Raw genomic sequence first — 15,136 nt, forward strand, 5'->3', positions numbered from 1 at the left:
TGTCTTTTATACAGCTCGCTCGTGCTTCTGGAATGACAGGTTTCTTAAGACTCCTTCCTGAGCCTGGGGTCTATGGCCTGAGAGCTGTCACATCATGTTAGGCCTGTGAGCTCTGTATAGGACAGAGTGTTACAGCCAATCACATAGTGTGTCACACATGAATATTTTATCAAGGCAAATCACTGACTATTGCAGTCTGCCATTGAGAGGACAGCAGTACAGTGAGATAGGTCCTCCAGGGAGAGGGGGTTATTCATAGCAGAGAAGACGCCAGCGCAGGGAGATCACCTGCAGGTTAGTGGAGACACATTTAGTTGACTCTCGCTGGCGTCCGGCGCCCTCGTGCTTGCAGATATATAGGTGATTGGGGAAAGTTCTGCACGCTGCAGCAGCTATAATTTAAGCTTGTAGGAGACCTCGTACTTATTGGGTGGGGAAGAGGTGAACTATGACACATATCATCTAATATATCACTACAGTTATTGCTTAAATTTGACTTCATTTTGCAGTGACATCCTGGGATATGGCGGTCATTAAAGAACGCTTCCTTCTCCGATCACTAGTAGGTATAGATTCCGGAGCTGCCACCGGATTACTAAAAGTTACACTTGTTACATAGCTATATACATCCACTTCTAAGAAAGCAGAGAGATCCTGCTCCGGCAGGGGCTGTCACTTGGTTGTCCTGTCTCCTTTAAGATAATTTGCCTAGTAAGTTTCAACATATACCGTATATACTCGAGTATAAGCCGACCAAAGTATAAGCCAAGGCCTCTAATTTTACCACAAAAACCTGGTAAAACCTATATTTTTTTTACTTGAGTATAAGCCGAGTTCGGGTTTTCAGCACATTTTTTTGTGCCGAAAAACTAGGCTTATACTCGAGTATATATGGGCAGTCCCCGGGTTACATACAAGATAGGGTCCATAAGTTTGTTCTTAGGTTGAATTTGTATGTAAGTCGAAACTGTATATTTTATAATTGTAGCTCCAGACAAAAAATAATAATTTTCCCCAGTGACAATTGAAATTTCAAAATTTTTTGCTGTAATGGGACCAAGGATTATCAAGAAAGCTTCATTACAGACACCTTACAGCTGATTATTGCAGTCTGGGACTATAGTAACATCCAGAAAACTTCACCAGAGGTCACAGAGGGCAGAGAGGTCCGTCTTTAACTAGGGGTCGTCTTTAAATCGGGTGTCCTTAAGTAGAGGATATATAATATATTAATTAAGTTCACAGCTGCACCACTTTAGGAAGCTTAGTTTGGGTGCTCGCCCTTCTCAGTGAATTGACTCTCCACCTCTTCATACATAAATATTATGGATATATAATTTAATGTATAGTTCCACATCCAATACTGGTCTGTTGAGCCCAAGTCACACTATAATTATGGAGTTCTGGTAGAGATCTATGTGTGCTATATTACAGCTCCCATTGGAGGCAGAGATGCTTAAATGAGTTGACAACCGATACAAAACTTTACCAGGTTAAGTATAAGACCCTAAGGGTAATGGAACATGTGGCGTTTTGAACGCATTTTTGGCCCGTTTTTAAGCAGTCCGTCCAAAAACGCCAGCGTTTTTGACCAGTTTCAATTAAGATAATTGGTCAAACCTGTCAAAAACGCATGGTTTTTGACGGACTGTTTAAAAACGTGACAAAAACGCGTTTAAAACGCCACGTGTGCCATCACCCTAATAGGGTCATCAATATCATAATTAGGCTACATGCAGAAAAATGTATGTTCACCTGGACCATAGCCCGGGGCAGGCATACACAGCCGCGTGCAGGAGAGAGGAAGGGTGAGCGCTGCTTACCCCTCTCCATGGCGAAGATGAGGGCTGGCCCCAATAGCACCGCGAAATACAGGACATGTGACATCATGTGCTCACCGCACCATGACCAGGCGCCTTAGGTGTCAATAGGGATCGATATCCGGCTGCAAACTTTCTCCCGATAAAGTTTCTCCACTGTTTTGGGAGTGGTTAGTACAGAGGGGGCATGCATACAGTAATGACTGCCCGGCCCCCTCCATCCACCAGAAACCATGGGATGTAACAGAGAAACTTTACCAGGGTAAGTATGATATGGTAAAGTTTCTAATAATTGGTCAACCCCTTTAATATGTACAGATTTCTATAGGAACTTTATCCAGCCCTGTATACTACGGCCACACAGCAGGCCAATTTTACTAAAACCTTTTGCGCCCTTTTACTGTTGGACTTGCTTGCATATACATTTAAGAAGTGTCAGCGTCACATATTTGTCGCACGCAACTCATTTGTGTCGCGGTTGCCCAACTTTGTTGCCCAACGCGACACAGATTTTTGCACATAAAAAGGCCTTCGGGTGCACAGTCGGACCTTGCGCCACATTTAACATGCAGAGTCCAACAGAAGTGTGTTGCACGCCTCATGTTAAAGGTGCACCAAAAAAATGTCGGAGCTGTGCAGGGGGCGCCAGATTCATGCAGAATGGACGCCACATATCATGAGTCTAGAGGAAAGGAAAAAATTCAAAATGCAGTTTATTTGACAATTTCACTGCATTCGGAATTTTAGCATTTAGAATTTCAGTATTTTTTGGACTATAAGGCACACCTGATTATAAGGCGCACCTGATTATAAGGATGAATGACCAGCAGGTGGCAGACCTGTGCACATTTCCAAGGCAGCTGTTGTCTAAGTATTGTTCATATATAAGGCGCACTGGACTATAAGGCGCACCTTTGATTTCTGAGAAAATCAAAGGATTTTTTGTGCGCCTTATAGTCCATAAAATACGGTAGCTATGAAATATTAAATGGTGACTCTCGGAAGTACAATTCCCCATCATGTATGCATCCCCACAGCTCAATGGGCAGCTGCCAGTCAAAGCACTTTTGGTCCATTGGGACAGGAAACACCAGAGACAGAGCAATTGCCATGTGAGGCCCTACTTAGAGGTAACAATTTTTTTTATTTATTAACAATTTATCTGTGGAAAACCCCTTTTACTTTGCTACCATATTCTAATCATTAGTGATCATGAGATAAATTTAGTTTTACAGCAGGCTGTAAAATGAGATGTTTTTACCAATTTAAAAACAGGTTCTACTGACACCCAGTGGTCAACATAAAAATTACAAAATTAATTATTATTTTTATAAATAGGCTTTATTTTTTTTTTGAAAAAGTAACTTCAAAACTCTGAATACATGGGAAAGTTTACCTTATTTATCTGAGGTTATAGAGTGTTTCCCTTTTAATCCATTAAACACAGCCTTAGAGGATTATTACCGCACTTCTGACCTGGGGTTATTAGCTCCAATCAGCAACCATTTTAATTTTCGGTTGCACTAGCAAATAATGGTAACATGTGTTGCTAATCAGACGTCTTTCGCTAATAAGCAATCAGCAGATCTCTGGGGATCTCTGGTAAGATTGAAAAGTGAAAAGATTGGATTGCAACATTAATGGTGCAATCAGCAAGGGCAACACAAAAAAGCAAACTTAGCTTAGTAAATACAACAACAATTTAATTAGCTTCCTTATGCAAATGGAACCGCAGGAAAAGTAAACATTTCCTCTTTGTCTTTGCGTTAATTAATTATTATACCTTACATTACACGTTATGTAAGAGGAGATTTAATGAACATGTTCTTTTGACAGGTAAATACACGTCACTGTATCCTCAGGAGACTTCTGGTGGAGAATTATGGGAAAAAATGTAGAATTAATGGTGTTAAATTAGTTTATTTCTCCATACTGGGCCATGTGCACACAACTGTACAATATGTATTCATATCGAACATAGGGGCTTATTAAGGGTCGGGGATCGCACCTTTGTCTGTTTGCTGTTTTCGGATTTGCGCAGCTTTGACAGGTATTTAACAGCCGTTTGCGCTGGTATTGCGTTGCACATGAATGTATTGTGGCGCGGCTGCGCTGGCTACCATGCGACAGAAATTGGGGGGCGGGCCGCCAGACAATCCGACTGATTCGGACTGAGCGCGGGATTTGACTTTCAAAATGTGTCGAACTCCTCCGGAGGGGTAAGTGAATGTGCCCCATGGTGTTTGCATCATGATTTTGTTTTTAATTAGTGGTTCAGAAGCATCATTGGATTTTAACCAAAAATCAAGGAAAAATCCTCACCTGTTGAAAGAGATATTGGGGCACATTTATCATACGATGCTGGCCCCACCACCCGGCGCTACCCAAGTATGTCAAGAGACTTTGGTCTCCTGATAAATCCAGATGGCCGGCAGCACAGTGCAGCGTTGTACTAGTGGGCAGGTGCAGACAGTAGTGGGTTCATAGCCACCTAAACCACCCACAAATTTTATACTGTGAAGGACCTTCACCCATGAAATCCTCATACATCAGTGCATGCTCTCAATACACATGTACACAAGAGCCATTGGTGTACTTTGTAGGTCCTCGAAAAGTCCTGAAACTTCAGCTTGAAAGCAAGTGCAACATCCCCCACCAAGGCCTGAGCTTTTTTGGTGGCTGGAAGAAGCCAGAGTCCTGAATACCGGAGTGGCTGGTAATGCGGCCTTGTGGCCAGAGATGATCACAGGGCTTGGTATCAGCTGGATAGAGGTAGCTGGTTGGAGTAGGTGCTCAGGAAGGTGTGCATGCAGCCTGATAAGTAGCTTCAGGCTGGGCTCGAGGTGTAGGAACAGAGTCCTGATGTGGACCTCTGTTCTGGGCCTAGTCTCCGGACTGGCCAAAGTGTCAGGCAGCTTGCCTGGGACACCTCTGCTTCCTGGGCTTTCTCTAACAGGAGACTCACCAAGACTGACCATCTGCTCCCACCCTCAAGGGGGTTTATAACCTCCCCTTGTGAGGTAGCAAGCACTTGTCCAACCAGCTTACTCCTTCCTTACAGCAAGTACAGAGCACTTTGGATAATACAATTAACACTTAGCCTCCCAGGCAGAGACTTACATCTGCATTTACCAAGTTTCCAATGCCAGAGACCTCCTAGTGAGGTAATCACTCTCACCAGGCAGCTCCTGACATAGAGAAGGAGAAGTTTGCAACACCTATTAACCCTAAGCATCGGTGTTACACAGGTAGGAAGGAAAACATCTTCCATTCCCCAAGAAACTTGATTTTAGAAGTAAATTCCAGACTTGTATGGGCTATAATATTCATACAGCCCAGGGCCCATAGCCCTGGGTGCATGTACACTCGCTCCACCACACGTGACACCTTCACACCCGTAAGTTTAGATGGATTTAGGGTATATCTTTTGCCCATGGCCATTTGTAATCCACAAAAGAAATAAATAACATCTATAATATCAGTTTACTTTTCATAGACTGTATGCAATGGAACAAATGTCTGTGTTGGCTTCTAGAGTTTCACTTTCACTTTCATTTTCAGTTTGTTGTCAACTAAATGATCTCAGAAAGGAAAAAAGAATTCTGAAAGTTTCCCTTTTGTTCTGTTCGGAAAACACTAAGTAAAAAGATGTTTAATTACCTATTGTACTACCATTGTTAACTGCAGTTTTCAATTTTATTGTAGGTGCACTTGGTATGGGGCCTTAAAACTTTTTCTGATTCTCCGCAGGAGAAAATTAATACAGTAGATAACATGTTACATTTGAGTATTACTACATATTTTGCATTCCGGCCTACATAGCTCTGTTATTTTAAAGGACATCTACCACCAGGATGAAGGATTGTAAACCAATTACACAGACATACTAGTGTGAGCCCCCTCTGGCAGGTTCCGCTCTTCTTTTAGTTTCTTATGCCCTTGTTTTTAAGAAAAAAAGCTTTAAAAATGATGTAAACACCAGGGCAGAAAAAGCTAAAAGTAGAGCTGTTCTTGCCAGAGAGGGCACACACCAGTATGTTAGTGTGCTTGGTTTACAATCCTTCATCCTGGTGGTAGATGTCCTTCAAAGGGGTTCTTCAATCATAGCAAGTTAGGCCCTATCTACAGGATATGGCTTAACTTGTTGATTGTTGGGGGTCTCAGTGTTGGGACCCCCACGGATTTCAAGAACGGGAGTCAGTTGTACCCCTGTTGTGCTCGAGATGACTCGACCAGCCAGTTGAGTATGCGCTGGCTGCAGGGCCGATTCTAGGGTATTTGCTGCCTGGCCAAAATTTAAATGACGAGACACCCCCCCCTCCACACCTGTCCATCCCTGCTTTCAGAATCTGATCAGCCCACCGAATTTCCAAATTTTAAAAAGCATTTACAACCTGATAACAAAAATTGCTGACGACATTACTTAAAGAGGACCTGTCACCCATAAAAAAGCACTAGGAGCTGGGTTCCGATAACACTACCAGTGTAACACTGCTGCATCTGAGGTAGCGTTAGGAGCTGCTTACTTAAAGGGGTATTCTCGTCTGGGCACTCACATTCAGTTTCATTAATCTTCCATATGTCAACATTTCTTCAATTAGATGTTATTGAAAAAAATGTTCCTGTGTGAAGATAATTTCTCATAAATGTAGTCATATGGTCCCTTAGAAACGAGATGGCTTCCTCGGATACGGCCACCTCTGCTGGACTGAGTGCACAAAGAAACAAAAGGTTATTGTATGTAAAATGTCCGGGAGTTACTACATGTCACACAGCAGTCCTGTGGTAATGATTGCTGAATCCAGGTGGTCCGGCAGGACTCTATAGCTCAGTGATGGCGAACCTTTTAGCCGCCGAGTGCCCAAGTGCATCCCAAAACCCCCCTTATTTATTGCGAGGTGCCAACCAAAATTAAAAAGCAGTAATTTATTGCTCCCTGTTCCTCAACAACGTTTGATCATATTGGCCTCCTGAGGACAAGATGGGAAATTTGTATCATTTTAGCTTCTTTCCAGTGTCCCTCTGTACTCAGAGAATCGTTGGGCCAGCAGGAGGTCCTCCAAAGATAATTCTGCCCTGTCTACTCATTCTCCCTCTTCCCACATTCCCAAATAGCGAAGTAAGTATCACTTAAAAGATGCTGCTTTCAGCCATATATTAAAGTTGCTTGGAACTGCAGGAAGATTCTTTGAGTCTTGTCTGGTGTGCTGGGGTGATGGCCCGGGTGCCCACAAAAAGGGCTCTGAGTGCCGCCTCTGGCACCCGTGCCATAGGTTCGCCACCACTGCTATAGCGCATGTCTGGCCACCGCTGCCAGAGTGTGACGTGGTCGTATCCGAGGAAGCCATCTCGTTTTTAAGGGACAACATGACCACATTTATGAGAAATTATCTTCACACAGGAACATTTTTTTTTATTAAAATCCAATTGAAGAAATGTTTACATATGGCAAATGAATTTCATTAAATGTAAATGCCCTGATGGGAATACCCCTTTAAGTAAGCAGCTCCTAGTGCTTTTTTTATGGGTGACAGGTCCTATTTAAAATTAGTCACTGGCCCTCTGTGACACCACACATGTAACAGTCACTAGCCGGTCAGTGACACAGACAATAGTGGCATCTAACTGGATTTAAAGTTTAATTAAAATCCAACACCTATATTCATATTCTCCCACATTTAACTATATACAGATTTAATGCCCCAAAATTATATTTAAATTGTGTCCCCACTCACTTAAATGACATACAGTACCCCATATAAAACACCCTTCCTTTTATATACAGCCCCCTCCTATTCTAATATTATATACAGCCCCCTCCTATACTTATATTATATACAGCCCCCTCCTAAATTGATGTAATTCTTTACCCTCAAGTTATATTATATACAGCCCACCTTGATTATATAATATGTAGTTAAATTATGGTTAAAAGCCAATCCCAGGTTGTATAGTGTCCAGCTAGTCCCCCTTATCTTTCCATATACACCCCCCCCCCCTTTATCTTTCCATATACACAGGCCCCCTTATCTTTCTATATACACAGACTCTCCATTCTTTCAATATACACAGCCCCCTTTTTATAATAATTGAATAATAAAGTAATTACTAAGCTCCAGTCACGCTCCCCCGTCACTGCTCGCGTCCTCTGTATCTTCCCGGCTGCCATGTGCACTGATGGCACTGACTTAAGAGTATCATGGAATGGGCACAGCATTGGGTTACAAGCTCTGGAATTGGGTACAGGCTCTGAAACAGGGTTCAGAGTACAGCCTTGGGGTTCTAGATTAGGCAGGACACAAGTTTCCTGTTTCAGTTCAGGTCGGGGTTCAGGGTTTCTGGATCAGGCAGGATACAAGGTTCTGTGCTCCGGATCAGATTGGGGTTCATGGCAAGATACAAGTTTTCAGGTCAGACAGAATACAGGATTGCAGATCAGAACAGGCTCAAATACAGGTTCTAGTTCAGACTGGGGTTCAGGGTACAGGCTTAGACGGGGAAACTGGCTCAAATACAAGTTCCTGTTTAGACTGGGTTTCAGGTCCAGAAAAACAAGCAGTAGTACTACACGTCAGAGGAGAAAGTATAACCAGCCCAGAGTGGACTGAGCCAGGGGAATTTATCCAGCCCCTACATTCCGCTCCTATCATTTTACTGGCTTGGACCTGCATTACTCAACCCACAGTTGAGACTAACACTAAGGGGGATATTTATCATACGCTGGCGCCAGCGTATGATAGCCCCGCCACTGCAAATTCGCAGCCCGATACATGAAGAGGCTTCTGCCTCTTCATGTATCGGGCTGCCAGTTGCGCAGCGTTTTTCCTACGCCAGGCAGGGCCTGGCGTAGAAAAAACCGCAACCGGCGACTTTTCACGTATGAAAAGTCGCCGGCAGCAGCGAGTGCGCAGGCGCGGGGACAGTAACGCCCCGCGCCGGCCCACTCCAGTCCGGCCGCGCCCCCCCCCTTCACGCCCCACTGGCGTGAAGGTGGCGGATAGTGAAAAATAATCGCAAAAGCTAGCAATAAGCTAGCATTTGCGATTATTTCAGGGCCTCTGCGCCACTGGCGGTGCGCAGAGGTCCTGATAAATATGCCCCTAAGCTTCAAATTAAACCACCCAACTTTCTAGGGTGGAAAGTTGCTGTTAATCAGCTGCACAAGCTCTGAACTCAGCAGCCAGAGTCCATTCAGATGATTCTGACACTGCTTAGTAAATGGGGCTTATTTCTGATGTATAAACATAGAGGACTATGGGATAAAATATAGGATTTACAAGGAACATGACTGAATTGTTGTCAAGTTCCCCAGAATGATTATAGCGAGGGGATTCTGAGCGGGACTGAATAAGAGAAGAGTTAAGAGACACACAGGTGGGTACGCAGCAGGTCTCAGCCTGAGTTCCATTAACACTTGGGAAGATTAATGACAGACAATGTCTGATATAAGCAAACACTACGGACATGAGCCCAGCATGTAGTCATTCTCAGATATGAGTGAGAAAAATAAAATACCGCATATGATCTATTTTATACAATGCTCAGTACCCGCTTCATACATTGGCAATAAGCTCATGCTAGATTGCTGTTAACTGCCCCCCCCCCCGCAAAGTCACTTCCAAAGTTGTGTTTTTGTTCCATATATATCTATAACTAATTCTTAAAGGAAACATGTCATCATATTTTCACCATTAAACCTAATGACAGGCTTCCACAAAAGTCTCTATAGTATGTTTTTTTTTGTATAAAAAAATTCATAGCTCAAATCTTGCTAAAATTACTTTTTAAAAAGTTGCTGGCACCTTGCTAGGAGAGTCATAAGGAGCTTATTTTTTCTTTAGCCAAGTCACTGTGTGACATGACATAGCTCCCCTCTCATTCAGTGATTTTCTTCGGAGAGTTAGACACATTTGTCATCTCTCTCAACTCCCTCATTCCCCCCTCCTTCATTGACTCTAAAGTGAGTCACACACAGCCAACGTATCTCTCAACTCCCTCATTCCCCTTTCCATCATTCTCAAGGGCTGTAGCTGTTATACAAAACATAGGTTTTGTTCACATTTTGGCTCCAAGTGCACTGGGGGCAGCCTCAATTTGTCTCATATGCCTACAGACTGTAATAATGGAGGTAGAGGCTTAAAGGGGTTGTCCGAGACTAACTAAAAAAAAAGGTGCCTGTGGATCGCCTGCATATAAAAAAACTAGTACTCACCTTGTCTGGTGCTCTTGATGTCTCATGTCATGCTCTTTTCATGCCATGCCCCTGTTTGTTTAGAAGAGCATGGAAGCTTCGCTCTTGCCCACCTGACGTCATGTCCCAGCACCTGTTAGATTGCTGGGACATGGTGATGGGTGGGCATGCTTGGTTAGCCAGAAGCTGGAACAGGGGAGTTTCTTACATAGCCAGTAGGAACAGAGTGATGGCCGAGGTGCATATCATTAATGAATTTTGACACGGCTGTCCCTCTTGTGCTGGGTTTTTTGGATATTAGGGAGTGGTCCAGCTGCCGGCTAGGCCCGGTTGCTTAATATTGATAAACTTTAGTGCAGTCATCTCTCCCGAGTGAGCGGGAGGAGGGGGGATTAAACGGGATGTGAGGTTTTCGGCCAATTGTGCTGTGGGTGGCACCACACTTAGCAGTGACAAGATGGATGGGCCTGGGCCCATGGCAATAATTCAGCGGTGTGTACCAGGCCCCTATATTCTGCCATAGTTACTGACCCAAAATATAAAGGAAAGCTATCGATGGCACTGCAAAATGAGAGTCACTAGAGCAGAGTAAGTGATGACAATGATTCTTCTTCATTGACTCCCTGTGATATATTTCTGCCTCTCTCCAGGTATGACGACAGCCTTCATGTTCTACAAGCAGCGAATCAATGCCACATGCACAATGACATAATTACACGGAAACTCGTCTCCTCATCTGACATCATGTAAAGGAGAGCTCATCTTCGTGATCACATGATGCGGTTTTGATGTGCGCCTATCTTCTCCGACTATCACTCATGCCAGATGCCGGGAGCCGTGTACATGGATTTATCAAAACTTCCCAGCATTTGTTCGGTGCTGTCTCCCCCACATCTTCCCCTCTCCGCTCCATGACTCTGTGTTATCCTTCTTTCATTGTCTGTATATTTATTGTCATCCGTCCTTGCCGCCTCCTCTCCCCGGTCTCCGTCTTTAATAACCTGAAGGTGATTAGCAGAAATCATATTTGATTTTGACACTCAACCTGCCAGTTAAATACAGGCTAACAAAACCGTTCTGCCATCCAATATGCGCAATGCTTTCCCCCCCCTAATTAGGTAGATAAATACAGAGTTTCCATGGCAACGTCTTCCTCTGTTTGTAACCCAATGCAATTGAGTTTTATGGATGTTATGGCATGTTATTGTTTAACCCTGCGCCGTCTGGAAACCCTGATGATATTCAAGCTTTTATTTTCTGAATTTATTGAGATCCGTTAAAAATATGGTTAACTTTTCCGAACCTTTACTCAAAGTAATCCCAACATGAATATTGTATCTAATTGCAATTGTAAATACATAATTAAAATGGATCATCCAGTTGGAATGGAATGAGTTAAAAAAAAGAGAGAAGCATTAAAGGGTTTGTCCAGGTTTTTATTTTTTTATAATATATAGCTGAGGGGTTTTAAAAATAAAGCTGCTACAGCCTAAGGCTGCGTCTACACGTGTGCAAAAATGGGCCAAAAACAAGGGTCATTTTGTGGCCCGTTTAAGTGGAAGGGTAGTGATGGCAGTGACAGGGTTCTCTGCAGCTGAAAGGGAGCGGAAAGAGAGGTAAGAATATGCTTTTTTATTAAATATATGAAAAAATAAAAACCCTTTAATCACTTCAATAACTTCTCCCATTATGATGCATAGTCACTGCTTTTTTGATATTTTCAGGCCCAGTCCAAGGAAAATGAAACGGGCAGATGGACCAGGTAAAACAGGGGACCTTTGATGTAAGTTGGGTTTTTATTTTTGTTTTAAACCAGTTCTAAACCTGTTGGGTAATCCAAATTAATCCGCGTAAAAGGAGGTGTCAGATCTCTAGGAGTCTTGGGGCATTGGGAACCAATGAATAATGGTGACTCCTCATGTGGGAGAAGAGCTTTGACCCGCTATGCCCCATAATCATCTGGCCCCTATAAGCTGCACCTCTATTTATAGATACAAAATGATTAACCTTCAGTGGGTGGAGGGTATTTTGGGGGTATTCTCATGATTTTTTGGTAGAACTTTATATTTTTCCCTGTTGCTGCTGGTAATGCCCTTAGCAGAGAAGAACCTTGTACAAAATGGTTCCCGGTTTTGCCACCCTGGACAATAAGGCCTTAAGTAATTTCCATCCACTGACCCTTTCCATAATTAATAGGTCAACTCCCTTTCTGTTATTTGTTGAAAATGCAATTCCTCTGGAGATGTGAGTATGCAACTGCAACACCCCTGCCAACGCATTGGCACTAGCCAGCCACTCTGGTATTCCGGGCCCTGGCTGCCTCCAGGCCACCAAGAAAAAGGCGAGGCTCGGTGGGGGATGGTGCACAACCATGGCAGAGCCCACTATCTCCATGGGCTCCATATAACACCATATCTCCATAGCAGAAGACAGATGATCTTAGCCTTGGTTTTCTCTCACATTCCATTAAGTAGAGTCTTAAGGTCCCCGGCACCAGTGACCTACAAACTTGCTGGGGCACATTACCCTAGTGAAGGATGGGCATTTAAAGAAAAAAAATGGAGGAATCACAAGGGAGAACATCTGAGATCCTTACTCTCTAACTTACCTCATTATGCAATTTGTATTCACGGCTAGTATTAGAAATGATGCTATTAATGTGCCCGACTCCGCATAAAAGTTCATGGTCCATACACATATTATTAATGTTCCCTCCAAGTGGTATAGAATACATCTTATTACCTCATTATTGCTCATGAATACATATAACTATTTACATATTTCTATGATTCTCGATCTCCGCAGCGTCGATGTCTGCCGCTGATGTACAGGGAAGGAGAAAAAAACCTAATGAAAACGAATGTCTGTGACGCTGACTTTGACATTTTACATAAAGACTGAATGTGAATGTGAATATACAGTGGCCTGTGATATTTATGTATATTTTATTTTTATTTTTTTTAGGCACGGGGTAGTCTTATAACTGTACAATTCAAGTCAGAGATGTCGTCAAAACAACAAAAGGAATCGTGATGGAACCTGATGAGCTAAAGTCAACAAAGTCCGACACATGTCCAAGTTCAGTTTAAGTCATATCTGGCCATGTGTGTATTTTTATTGTAATTTTTTATAAAATAAAATACCAGGGATAGGTGCAAAATGGTAAACTTGTCCATTATCCATAATTGTCCATAATCCAAATTGAGGGTGGTGCATCACATTGTGAAGTCACCATCACCACGAGCACTCAAAAAGCTTGGGCCATCACTGGAGACTATACAAACACCACTATGATTATTTCTAACTACACTGTGGACCATAATGACTCTTCCATGTTAGCAGATGTTACTGAGTTGCTTAATTAAACATTTTCCTGTCCCATCGTGGTAGCAGTATGTTTCCAAGGCATCAACAGGGAATTAAGACCCTATTTCAAGTATGTAGAGTGTGTTCTGATATTGTACAGTATAAAATACTAATTAGACAAAATCATTATATAGTTCAAATGTGGCATAATGCAATGCCATCTGGTGCCACAGACAAGATGGCACCTCCAGGTCCGTATCCTGCAAAACAAAAATGAAATTACTGTTTGTTATTTCCTGAATAACAAATTAGGTTTTCACAAAATTCTTACATGTAGTTTGGGCAATGTTTAACTGAGACTATGCCTTTAAAGGGTAACTACAATGTTTTAATAATTTCTACATAATTTTCATGTTATTCTACCTTTTAAAACAAATATATTGGGGCACATTTACTTACCCGGTCCTGCGTGTTCTCCGATTCGGATTGTCCGACGATAATGAAGTCTGGCGCGATTCACTTACATGGTGCGCCCGATTTCCTGCATGCGTTGCTTCCCCGCTCAGGTCCGCCGGAGTTCACCATCTTCTTCCCGGTGCATGTAAGTGCTTGGGTTTGCGACACAAAATTAAAGTTAAATCCCACGATCTGTCAGAATCAGTCAGATCATCCGATGGCCCGACCCCGAGTTCTGTCGCATGAAAGCCGGCGCCGATGCACCAAAATCCTGTCGCGTGCGATACAATCTCCTTCTAAATCCCTCTCTCAGTGGGGCAATCCCCAAAAACGTCAGAAAACCCGACGGAAATGCGCCCGCGGGACCCTTAGTAAATAAGCCCCATTGTGCTGCTTGCCTCTTTCTTTCCAAATTTACGTTATTTTCTGTTCAAGAATCTTCCCCAGCAGCAGTGCAGTGGGCAGTGAGTGTCCTCTTCCTTCATCTGCCCTGAAGCTGAGTAAAATTTAGGCTGGCCACAGTTCCCATGATGCCTTGTGTTTTCTCACAGTATTCATACAGCATTTATACAGTGACTAGCCTAACAGCTATTATCAAATGGAGTAGCATAAAGCATGTAATAAGTAACCAGAAGGGAAATGGTTGCATGATGTGTATAGTCTGCATGGACGGATTAAGACCACCATGTGCCCTGGACTGTATAAATATTATAGCCCCTACAAGTGTGGGATCACTTCCTAGTTTCTTGGCATGCATCCCTTCTGCCTGCTTTTTTAATCTGTGGTTTCAGGACCTTCAAATGGCTTTTGTGTACATGTGTATTGAGAGCAGGAACAGATGTATGAGGATTTTATGGGAAAATGTTCTTCTGAGTATAAAATTTGTAGGTTGGTTTGGGTGGCCATGGGCCCCCTAGAAGGATAGGGGCCCTGATCTACTGCCCAAACCGCCTATATTACAGTCTACTATCTGTTTTGTCTGAACACTAAGGGTTGATAGCTTCTCTAATCTGCAGAAAGAGGAGTGTATGACACAGCGTAGTATCATAGTATACAAAGTCCATCAAGTCCAACCTTTAAGAATTAAATAAATGTTTTATCCCCATAACCCGTGATATTTTTTCTCTCCAGAAAGTCATCCAGGCCTCTCTTGAACATGTACATAGAGTCCGCCATAACAACCTCCTGCGGCAGAGAGTTCCATAGTCTCACTGCTCTTACAGTAAAGAACCTTTGTCTATGGTGATGGTAGAATCGCCTCTCCTCTAGGCGTAGAGGATGCCCCTTGTTTTGGCCACAGGCCTAAGTATAAAAAGACTTTCAGAGAGATCCTTGTACTGACCCTTCTGGTATGTGTACATTG

General features: G+C 43.0%; 1 long non-coding RNA gene across 1 annotated transcript; it reads left to right on the forward strand.

Annotated features, from left to right (window-relative positions):
- The first annotated feature begins 211 nt into the window (after positions 1-211).
- On the forward strand, positions 212-13,104 carry LOC140128923 (uncharacterized). Its single transcript, XR_011855189.1, has 3 exons — positions 212-294; positions 11,736-11,794; positions 12,976-13,104. It is a non-coding gene; the product is annotated as an uncharacterized lncRNA (long non-coding RNA).
- The last annotated feature ends 2,032 nt before the right edge of the window (positions 13,105-15,136 follow it).

This window comes from Engystomops pustulosus, chromosome 4, assembly GCF_040894005.1.
Source record: "Engystomops pustulosus chromosome 4, aEngPut4.maternal, whole genome shotgun sequence".
Classification (NCBI taxonomy): Eukaryota; Metazoa; Chordata; class Amphibia; order Anura; family Leptodactylidae; genus Engystomops; species Engystomops pustulosus.